The following is an 11,572-nucleotide window of genomic DNA, read 5'->3' on the forward strand; positions in this document are numbered from 1 at the left end:
TATTCATAAGTCTAAGAAATTTTAAGGTTACACCTTGTGAAATAATTTCTATGAAAGTACCTAACAATTGGCTATTCTGCCTCCCCTATCCCTGAGAAATGATAAAATATCAAATCAGGGAATGACACTTCCCTTTCTACACAAAAATCTAGTCCTTTTTTCTCTCTTATAATACGACAACTTCCTGTAGTCCTGACTTATAATGGGTAAATACAATATTACTGCCTTTTTTCCCCTACAGATTTTTGAGATAGAAATTTACTTTAATTGGATCCTAATACAAGGGCCTGTTATGAATTTATTCTTGTTTTATTCAGAAATTATATACATATATATAGTTTTTTTATATTTTGATTTTGATTTTGAATTTTTATTTCTCCCAAAGTTAAATTTTTTCTTCTATTTGTTTTTCTTTTTATGTTTTTTTTTCTTTTGATAACTGACTCATACACCCCATAACTCAACCACTTTTATTTGATCTGGATGTTGGTGAACACCCTCTTTAGGGAAGATTGTATTTTATAAAAATCCAAGATTTAAAATTTTGTTTGAGAAAAATTTCAGGAAAAGAATTTTGCTAACCCCTTGAATCCAGAAAATGAACAATTTGGAGAAAGATGCCTGGAGAAACCTATATTGTACTTTTGAGTGAAATTGATTGAAATAAAGTGGGTTGAACATTTATTGTAAATGTACACTTTTATGACAAAGGGGACTACTCCCTAATTGGCTTTTGTCATTGAGCCTAGCAAAACATTGATTTTGCTTTTTCTCTCTTCTATTTCCCTCTTATCTCTAACTATTATAATTTCCTCTATGAAGGTAAAATATTCTATACATCTATAGTTAGAAATTTTTAGGGGTACAATATGATTATGTTAAATGATCAATGGGGAGACTAGTCTCCCAATTATCATCAGTGGGGATTGTGAAGATTAAAATGAAATCTCCCCTGATTATAAAGATTAAAATTGTAACCCCTGCTTATTTTTAGATTTAATCACCAAAAGTGTAAATACTCTACTTAAAAGTTGAGTATTGAGATCTGCCCATTTTTAGTTCTAATCACCGAAATTGTAAACATCCCATTTAATAATTAAGTGGGAGGTCTGTGACCCATGTGTGCAACAATGGATGATGAATCAGAATTAAATTAATTGTCCCTGGGCAGTCTTAAAGTAAAGCTTCAACTGTGATTGGTAGATATAAAATTAGGGGAAGACACAGGCAGTGATGCAAAATCAGAATCTTTAAAAAGAGCTGTCACTACCTGTGAGGGAGAGTAGAGTGGAGACTGAGAGACAATTTTTCATTCTTTGGAGTTGAGGCTGGACCTGAGACCCTCTTCCTGGTGAGGTTGTTCTAAAAATCTCTTCCTTTGACATGTGGTGAGTGAAAACTGCTCAATTATCTGAGAAAACTAGCCTCAGGAGAGACTTACCTCTTAAGAGAGATTTCCCTCAGGTCCTTGGCTTTGCCAGGCCTAAGGATTAACTCTCCCTGCTGGAAGTAAATTACTTAGTGCTTAGGCTAGATATCTTAACCTATCCTCTCTCTGATTTTCCTTAAATCACTCTTTCTACATTTTGTAAATACATTGTCTTCTAAAAGTCATTGTTCCTTGTTCCATTAGGTGGCCTGAAGCCAAAACCTAAAGTTCCAAACCCTCTTCAAAAGACTCAGAAAGTGTGAGTAAAGAGCAAATGCTAACAATAGCAAAATTTCTCATGAAGATCAGTAGAAATGCTATGCAAAAATAGTATGCACTACATATTCCAATGTGAATGTATGAATACCCTAAAGAAAAAATAATTCCACAGGAAGTATAACAATATAACTTTCTTTAAATAATACATTTTGTACTCTACATATATTTATTAAATGCTTACTCTGTACCAGTCATTACACTAGGTCCTAGAGACAGATACCAAAATGGTCCACTCTCTGCCTTTAAGAATCTTAAATTTTCCTATATGAATATACATATGGAAATAAAGTATTTATTATTTACAAGAAAGATACTGAAGTTATTCTTCCTCTATTAGATTGTAAAGTCCTTGAGAACAGATATTGTCGTTCTTCCCCTTCTTTTCATATCCAGAGCTTAGCACAATGTCCAGTATGTAGTAAACAGTTAATAAATGATTATTATATTGAAATTTATTTTGATCTTTATTGGCTCTATGCCAAAAAGCTATACCAGAGAAATTGGAGCCAATGCAGTTTTGAGATGGAGGAACATTAGTTAAGGCAGCTGCTAGGGAATCTAGGGTCCAAGAATGTTGTGGGGAACAAAAATGTGTCAGGAAATGGCTCTTAGCTCTCTTTTGAAGCATAAGAATATAAAAAGGAGCAAATCTATTTACTTTTCTCAAGGAATTTTTGTGTAAGACAACTTGTAAATTATTTAATACACAAAATAGATGGAAAGTAATAAGAAAGTAGAAGGCATTAAAAATTGGTGGTTCTTGAAGCTGGTGACATTAAAACTGAATCTTGAAGGATGAAGGAGCAGAATAATACAGTCTTGAGAACAGCCTCTTCAAAGAAACAAAAAAATGGGAGAAATAATAGACCAATATATCTGAATCTTAGAGTGTGCAAAGGGTATAAAATAAAAATGGGAAGGACAATGGACATGTCAATAGGACAATATTTTATGCATTATATATGTTATATTAGATCCTGGAATTAATATTGGGAAACACTGGGGTCTCTTTAAAGAGTTCAAATTCTAATGGATAGATGATACTATGTCTACTACAATGGATATCTAAATACTGTATAGATAAAACATATATACAGCAGACTGTGGAAAGGAAAACTAAAGCAAGTTCTGGACTTTCTGCTACTGAGTTGTAACAAACAGCAGTTGGAGTGTTAGAGAGAAGATATTGTCCAGACTGACAGTTGGTGGGGGAAGTGGCAACTGGGAGTGGCAGTTGGTTTTGGGACTCGCTTTCTTCCTGGCCCCGGAACTGGTAGGAGGTTTCTCTTCCTGTTTCTGGATAGAAGTGCCTCTATTCCTGAATTTCCCAACTGTGTGCTCTACCTGGATCCCTGTGATTGTGTTCATCAGACAAAAGGACTTAAGGGAAGCAGTTTGGACTGTAATGCTGGTCTTTAGGGCATCGGCCTGAAGAGACAGGTCCAACCAGCTCTGAAAGTCAGAACTTTTCTCCATCTTGCTGTGTACTGCTAAGACTTTGAACTTAAGAAAACTAGCACAGATTAGCAAAGACAGGACAGTAATAACAGAAACCCTCCACTAACCTGTGAGGCCTGGCCTCAGCTCAAAAGCTGAGAAAGACTGAAACCTCATCTAGGGAAATCCCTCTTCCCTCTTCCCTGATACCTCCCCAATCTAAACTTGTTATTAAAGTTTATCTTTATTTGAAAATCGCAGTTAGATAAGAGGACTAACATTTCAGGGGACAAAGAGGGAGCTGAACCTCAGGACAGCCATTCAAATATAAACTGTACTTATTGAACCCCTGTTGTGTGACCTTGGTGTGGGGGGAGGCTTGTCCCTCAGGAGGGTCTTTACTTACTTGCTCTGGGGTATCATCAACATCATTCTATAGAGAAGATGTCCCCTTAGGCTATCATAAGTGGCCCACATTTTGGGAACTCCATGTTTCAAAATATAACCTCTCAGCAGGGGGCATCTCTTTCCTTTTACCACACTGGAAGCTGTAAGATTTAAAAGAGTGGGAGCCATAAACTGTCACCATAAACTGTAATAATTAAAATGGTTGAGGTCATAAGCTGTAGTGATTAAAATAGTAGAAGACTTAAATTGTGACCACAGGAAATATGTTTTCACTACAGTGTTTTGTTTTGAAATCAAATATAAGGTGGTTGCCAGGGAAATATTCCCAATTATTCAAATATACCCAAGTCAGCTGGGTTTTATAGAGATTTTAATTAATACAAATGATGAATTAAAGAAAGGGAGAACAAGAGAGAAAAGGGGAATAAAGAGAAAAGGATAAGCTGGCCCTGGCCAGTCCTGGCCAACCCAGGCCTAAGCCCTAAGAGAAAAGATCAGTCATTCCTTAATCACTCACCACAAGATCTGTCCAAGCAAGGATTCTAGTGATACCAGGCCAGCTCCATCTCAGCTGACTTCACCAGCTCAATCCTCCAATCTGAATGTCCCCGAAAGACTCTCGAGAGAGACCCTTCAAGGCAGCCTTTCCCAGCTGACTGTTTTTAGAGAGAGCTTTTTGTCTCCTTTTAAAGGGCATTTTCTCCTATGTCACCTCCCCTAAGTTCTTCCATCTACCAATCACAGTAGACGTTTTCCAAAGGACAGACCATTCTTAGTTCACACCTAAGAAGGTGTGAACTTTTGAGTAATTCACACCAGGAAAGCTCTGAGTAAGTTTCCCAGTTCTTTGTTCCTTGTAAATTCACACATTGCCTGACCTTTATAGGTACTTAGCACCCCTTTGTATTAATTCTAAAAAATAGGCATGGCTTAAGTATGGGTGTAAGTATTTTTCATTGTTCAGCAAGGAGTTTTCTCCCCTAAAGCAGGCTTAAGTACGGGTGGAGTAGAGGTCTTCACATTTCTGATCTAAGTAGAGTTCTCACATTTTAGATGGGGAATGGTCCCTAATAGAGAATTGTCCCAATGGAGATTTCCCCAATGGGGAATTTTTTAACATTCACAAGTCTGAGAAATTTCAAGACTCACACAGCCATAGTCCCTCTCTCCCTTCAACTCCTCCATTCCCTGCTACATAACCTTCCGTATCCCCTGTTCTTCATATCCCACCCATTTTTCCAATAAATATTAAAAGACACAGGATAAATATGAGTGAATGGTGGAGGTAAAAAGACTCTAGTCATCGTATGGTATCAGGAAATATTTCATAAAGTATGTACATCTTGAGGGAAACTTCAAATTTAAAAAATAAAGTGGGAGCACAGTTCTATTTTCATGCTATTGTACTGGCTATCTTCCTTTTCTTCATGGAGGATAGCCAGTACAATAGCATGGAAATAGAAGTTGAAGGACATTTTGGCAGAAATATGTAATATGTGAAGGGAAATAATGCTTAAAGGCATAAAGAAAAGATGATATCAGGTTATGAAGGAATTTTAATGGCAGAGAAATTTATGATTCAAAGGATAAGAACCCAAGTTAGTTTATTGAATAGGGAAGAAAATAGATCTGACATGGTCAGATCTGCATCTCATGACTGTCCATTTGACATGGTATGAAGAATAAATTTAAGAAGGGAGAGATTTGCAGCAATGGAGAACAATTAGGAGACTATTGTAATAGTTTAGACAAAAGTTAGTGAGGACCTGAACTAGAGTTATAGCCTTCTGAGAGGTGACAATTGGTCATATGTGAGGTGTTGTGGAGTTAAAAAATGAAGACTTGGTAAATGAGTGAATATATGGAAAAAGTAAGATTTGATTTTTTGTTTTTTGTTTTTGCTTTATCTGGGGTCATAATTGCTACCTCTACTTTTTTTTTTTAACTTAAGCTAAAGCCTCTTACTTTTACTCTATATATGTCTCTCTATTTTAAATCTATTTTTTGTAGACAGTATATTGTTGGGTTATGGTTTCTAATACACAATGATATCAACTTCTATTTCATGGATGAGTTCTTATCATTCATATTCAGAGTTATGATTACTAATTATGTCTTTTTCCATCGTATTTTCCCAATTTTGTGAAGTAAAATTCTCCATCCCACTGCACCTTAGTGGTGTGACAGAGGAGTCACAGAGACAACTGTTGTGTCTGAAGATCTGATGACCTGACATGAGGCCTGAGGACCTGGTGTGATATATGAAAGCCATTAGCCAAGGAAAGGGAGAAAGAGGAAGAGGGTTTGAAAAGGGAGGGAGGGAATCAAAGTTGCTTTCTTGGCTTCCATACCTATCTCTGTGGTTTTCCTTATCTCCTGATCTCTGGCAAACCATGGACAGAGCCAGCTAAATGGAGAATCAGATCTATCCCTGAAGTTAGAAAGGCTGAGAAATCTCTTACTCCCTCTCTGTGTTTCTCTTTCTTTACTAAGAAATGCTAATAAATCTGGTAATAAGCCTCTGGATTTATTTTAATTATAACACCCTTTTAATCTCTCTCTCTGCCTCTCTTTTTTCAGTCTTTATGTGTTCAGAAATGTTTTACTGATGATTGATTTCAATTCACCCTCCCCTTTTTGTATAACCTGATCTTCTTTTATTACCCCTTCCCTCCTACTTCTTTATAGGGTAAGATAGATTTCGATAGCTGATTGAGTATGGATATTATTCCTGCTTTGATCTTATCCCAATGTAACATTCAAGCACTGCCCATCACACCCCCACCCATTTCCTCATTCATTCTATGTGTCTTTTTGTTTCAGGTAGTTTACCCCCCTTCTATCTCTCCTTTTCTCTTTCCCAATGTGTTTCTTTTATTCATCCCTTGATTTTTTTTGTGAAGGGGGGAATAGTATCCTATCCTATTCAACTGATTCCCTTCTTTCTATGTGTACTCCTCACTTCCTCAATAGTAATAAAATTCTTAATTATCTTAAGTACCTTGAATATTTAAGTAGTTTGAGAATTTCAAGTATCATAATATGCATATATATGCATATATAGTATCAATTATGACCTTCTCAAGTAGGAAGGAAATCAATTTAACTCTAATGAAATCCTTAAGTTTTATTTTTTTAATTTACCTTTGTATTTTTCTTTTGAGTATTTAATTTTTTCTTGGAATTTTCTTTTCAGCTCTGATTTTTTTTGTCAGAAATGCCTATAAAAGTTATATTTTTCATTAAATAGCAACTGTTTCCTCTGGAGTTTCATTGAAAAGATAATATTTGGTTATAATCCTAGATCCTTAGTTTTTTTTTTTTTAAACCCTTACTTTCCATCTTGGAGTCAATACTGTATTTTGGCTCCAAGGCAGAAGGGCTGGCAATGGGGGTCAAGTGACTTGCCCAGGGTCACACAGCTGGGAAGTGTCTGAGGCCAGATTCAAACATAGGACCTCCCATCTCTAGGCCTGGCTCTCAATTCACTGAGCCACCCAGCTGCCCCCAATCCTTAGTTTTTTGAAATATTATATTGTACCTTCTCTGGTCCTTTCATTTAGAAGCTGCTAGGTAACATGGAAATAGGTTTTGAACAATGATACATGTATAACTCAGTGGAATTTCTTGTCAGCTCTGGGGTAGGGAAGAAAAATGGGGGCAGGGGCTGGGGTGGGGAATCATGAATCATGTAACCATTGGAAAATATTCTAAATTAAAAAAAAACCAAAATAAAATAAAAAATGAAGGGGGCAGCTGGATAGCAAGTGTAAAGTATGTAAAGAAGTATGAAGACAGGAGACAAAATGCTTTTAATAAAAGATAACAAGACCATTTTGCCTGGAATACAGAATCTGAAGACATACTGAGAAAGACTTCAATGTCAAAAAAAGGAGTTCTCATTTTGTTTTAGATTTGACATGGATATCTTCTAAATATGTGGAAAATAGAAACAGTATTTGAGCCAGCAAACTCTGCAATTATTGACCAGTGTTTCATGTGACTTGTACTAATGCTTTTCTATTAAATATTCCTAAATCTGACTTAAAATGCTGAGTAATAAATTTTTGAGGTAGTTATTTAGTTACAATAAGCAAATCCTCTTCTCATGAAATCTAGAATAAAATGATGAGAAATGAGTTCATCAATATGTTTTATTCCTTAGATAGATTATGAGTACTTTTTGCATTGAATAAGGATCCTTACCTTTTCATCCCTTAATTCATAGTCTAGATGTATTGCCTAAATATGGATATATGGGGAGATATATATTGATAGATAAATTCAAATCACCTTCTAGTTATATGGCCTTCCAACACTTGATAAGTATTAAAATTAAAATTCTCTTGAGACTATATCTTAATTTAGAATCATTTATTAAATAATGAAAAGTTGGTTAGAGAAAAATAAAAGGCACCAGCCATATGTAACCAGCTGTTTCCCTTCCCAAGCCTCTTTACTTAGCCTGCATTTGTCCAAGCTTGCATTTCCCTAGGGAACTTGAGTTCATCTCACTGTCCTTTCCACACCAAAGAGACCAACTTCCTTTTCCAACCCAAACTTGTACATTTAGTGACATCACTTTCCTGGGTCTTTCTGATTGGCTAGAATTAACCTTAGTCCAAGTCAGAGATCAATATTCCAGATTCCAGAAGTCACATGGGACAAGAGACACTTAAGTGTATCCTGAGCATCAGAGGGTCATAAGGTTTTTGATGTCCTTCCAGAGTGCTCATGTATCTCCCTTTCACAGAATAACCTATCCATAGAATTGCACCTGGATTATGTTTCAATCCTTTCAAGAATCTTGATAGAAACTCCTAGAGCTTATATTTTCACTCTCATAGCTGTTGAGATCCCACATCACCTTCACATAGCAATGTAGTATCAGAGTAGAACTGTAATGGAAGGAGATCACTGTGCAGCTAGCATATTTTTCAAACATAGCACTTTGGGTTTTCTACAAGCACTTTATTCTCTTTGCTGCATCATAATCTAGGACCTGCTGATTTCCTTAATTTTATATTGACCCTACTCTCTTATTAAGTGACTTCTCAGATAACATGGGTTTAATTATTATCTCTATGCTGATCCTTCCTAGAACTATATTTCCTCCTTCAATTTGTTTCCTGAAGTCAACTCTTGCATCACAAACTATTGAACATTTTAACCTATATTCTACATAGGCATTTCAAAAAGATAATGTACAAAATTGAACTAATTATCTCTCATCCTTTGCAAAAAAATACCTCCTCTGATTTCCCTCAGCTTTCTGTCAAAGACACTACCATACTACTGGTCCACTGAGGTTACAACCACTCTCATTCATTTCACTAACTTTTATACTCAGATGGCAAATCTTGTCATTTCTACTTCCATAAACCCACATTTCTCCCCTTTTCTGTCCCATCACACAGCCACTACTCTAGTTCCAGCTCTCATCATCTCATTCCTAAACTATTTAACAATACACTGCTACTTATTCTCCCTGTCTCAAGTCATTTCCTATTCTAATTCATTCCTCCAAAACAGAACAAATGTTCCTCTGGTGCAACTTTGTCTATCTCATTTTCATTTTTGATAAACATCTGACAAAACTATAATGAATTCTTCAATATATTCATTTTTATCAATATTTTCTTTAAGAAGGAAGAAAAATCTTGAACCAGGTATTTATTACCTACAAAATAAATTTTTAAAAACTTCTATTTTAAATTTAAAGTTTTTTACATTCTTGACCCAATCCAATTTCCTACATGTATTACACATTCTTTCCTCTCTATATTTTGACAACTAGCCAAGCAGGCTATTTTTTTTTAATTTTCTCATATTCAACACATCATCTCTTATCTCCAAGGCATCAGACAGATTGTTCTATGTCTGGAATGTACTTTTTCCACAGACTTAATTACTAGTTGTTTAGAAGTCTCAATTCAAGCCTTATTCCCAATATCACATTCTTTATTTTTCTCTATACACACATACACATACACATACACATAAAAAACTGGTATATCCCCCATTTAGATCTTAAATTCCTAGTAGACTTGCTTTCTTGTTCATTTCTTCTTTACTTTTCTGAATTTTAATTTTGAGGTGTTGTTAAAAATTTTAATATTAATTTTCTAACATTTTTGATTCACTTTCTCTCACTCTCTCCTATCCTTCCCTAAGAGAGCAAATAATATGATCTATCCTATGCATGTGCTATCATAGAATATATTTTTCCATATCCATCATATTGTGAAAGAAGAAAACATCATGGAGGAAATAAAGTAAAGAATGGTAGATTTCAATCTGTGTTCACTCTATCAGTTCTTTAATAGCTGTGGATAATTGTTGTTGTTGTTGTTGTTGTTGTTGTTGTTGTATGAGTTCCTTGGGGTTTTCCTGGATCCTTGCATTGCTGAAAATAGTTGTTATTCTCAGCTGATGATCATATATTATTGCTGTTGTTGCATTCACTGTTCCTTTGGTTCTGCTCACTTCACTTTGCATCATTTATTATAAATCTTTCCAAATTTATTTGTGATTCTCTTTTTCTTTATTTCTTATGGCAAAATAAAGTTGTTGTAATCATATACCACAACTTTCCAGGAAACTTTCCCAGAAAATTACACTGCCTATCTTTTGTTTCTGACTGCTTAAATTTAGTCTAATATCTTCAATATATTTCTTTCAAGTAGATAATTAGGAAACAACCGATAATGAACTCTTCAGTGCATTCATTTTTTCAAGCTATTCTTTAAGAAAGAAGGAAAATATTGGACCAGGTGGTTACTATTGCAAATTCTTTACCATCTATTTCTTAGAGGAAAATAATACCAGTTAAAACAATACTTACCCAGAGTTATTGTTATTCAAGTAGCTTCTCCAGAGTTGTGTGTGTTTGTGTTTTAACATTTCAAAAAGGGGACCAAGTCAATACAACAGTAACAAATTTGCAATTCATTGTTGCAGTGATTTACCCATCCTGAGACTTATTTTTTTGAAGAAAATAGCTAAGCCTCCTAAAGAGTCCACAAATCTTTAGGTGACCCCATTAAGCACAGAGTGATGTAGTCAGTTCTTTGTTGGAGTCAAACTCAAAATGGGTGAAATTCTGCTGACATAAAATGAGAGGCCATTATCTGAGGCAATTTCCTCAGGAAGTCCTTCGGAAGATGCAAACAAGTTTCTCAATAGAGTACTTCTAAAACAGCATGCAATTTGTCCTCAATCAAATTGCAAGTGAACTTAGCACACAGACACATGTTTCAACTGACCCAGAGTCAGTGGTTTCTTTTTGAAGGAAAATACAGCATAAATGAAACCAGGGGATTTTTTTTCTGAATTAAAACACCATTATATTTCTTTTTTTAACTGTCCTCAATTTACTACAATGCCCCAATGATATCTTGGTCTGGGACAATTATGCCTTCAGATTTATCACAGAGATAAGGATACAGGTTTTCCTCAATGCCCTAGAATGTGCCTAGACATCCAGATTAGAACATAGCCATAATGATTAATATTCTGTCAACCAACAAGCACATAGAAAGAAAACCATTACTAACTGCTTATGAGTGGTAACTGGAGTAAATTTAGTCAGTTAATTTCAAGTTAAGATGCTGGTGAACATAAGCATTGGCATTCCTGGTAGGATATTTGATATCCAAAGTCATATATTGCCTCTCACAAGTAACTAGAGGACTTCATTATTTATTTAGTTAGTTTTACATATTCCTGTCACAATCTCTATGGATCCATTGTTTATAATCCCTGCTTAGGTTGCTTTTATTGTGAAGACTAAATAAAGATACATCTTTCCTTCCTTTGTTTCAATATTTACAATAGTCAAATCTCTGAAATTTAGCATATGAAATCTAATCATATAAAGCAATTTTCATTTTATTTTTATATATACAAATTATTTACTAGAATCAGAAAACAACCCACTTCTAGACTTCATCTCTTCTAGAGAAATACTATATTGAAAGAGATGGCCAAAAGTACTAGAAAATAAGGAAAAACACACAT

This window comes from Monodelphis domestica, chromosome 2 (genome assembly GCF_027887165.1).
Source record: "Monodelphis domestica isolate mMonDom1 chromosome 2, mMonDom1.pri, whole genome shotgun sequence".
NCBI lineage: Eukaryota > Metazoa > Chordata > Mammalia > Didelphimorphia > Didelphidae > Monodelphis > Monodelphis domestica.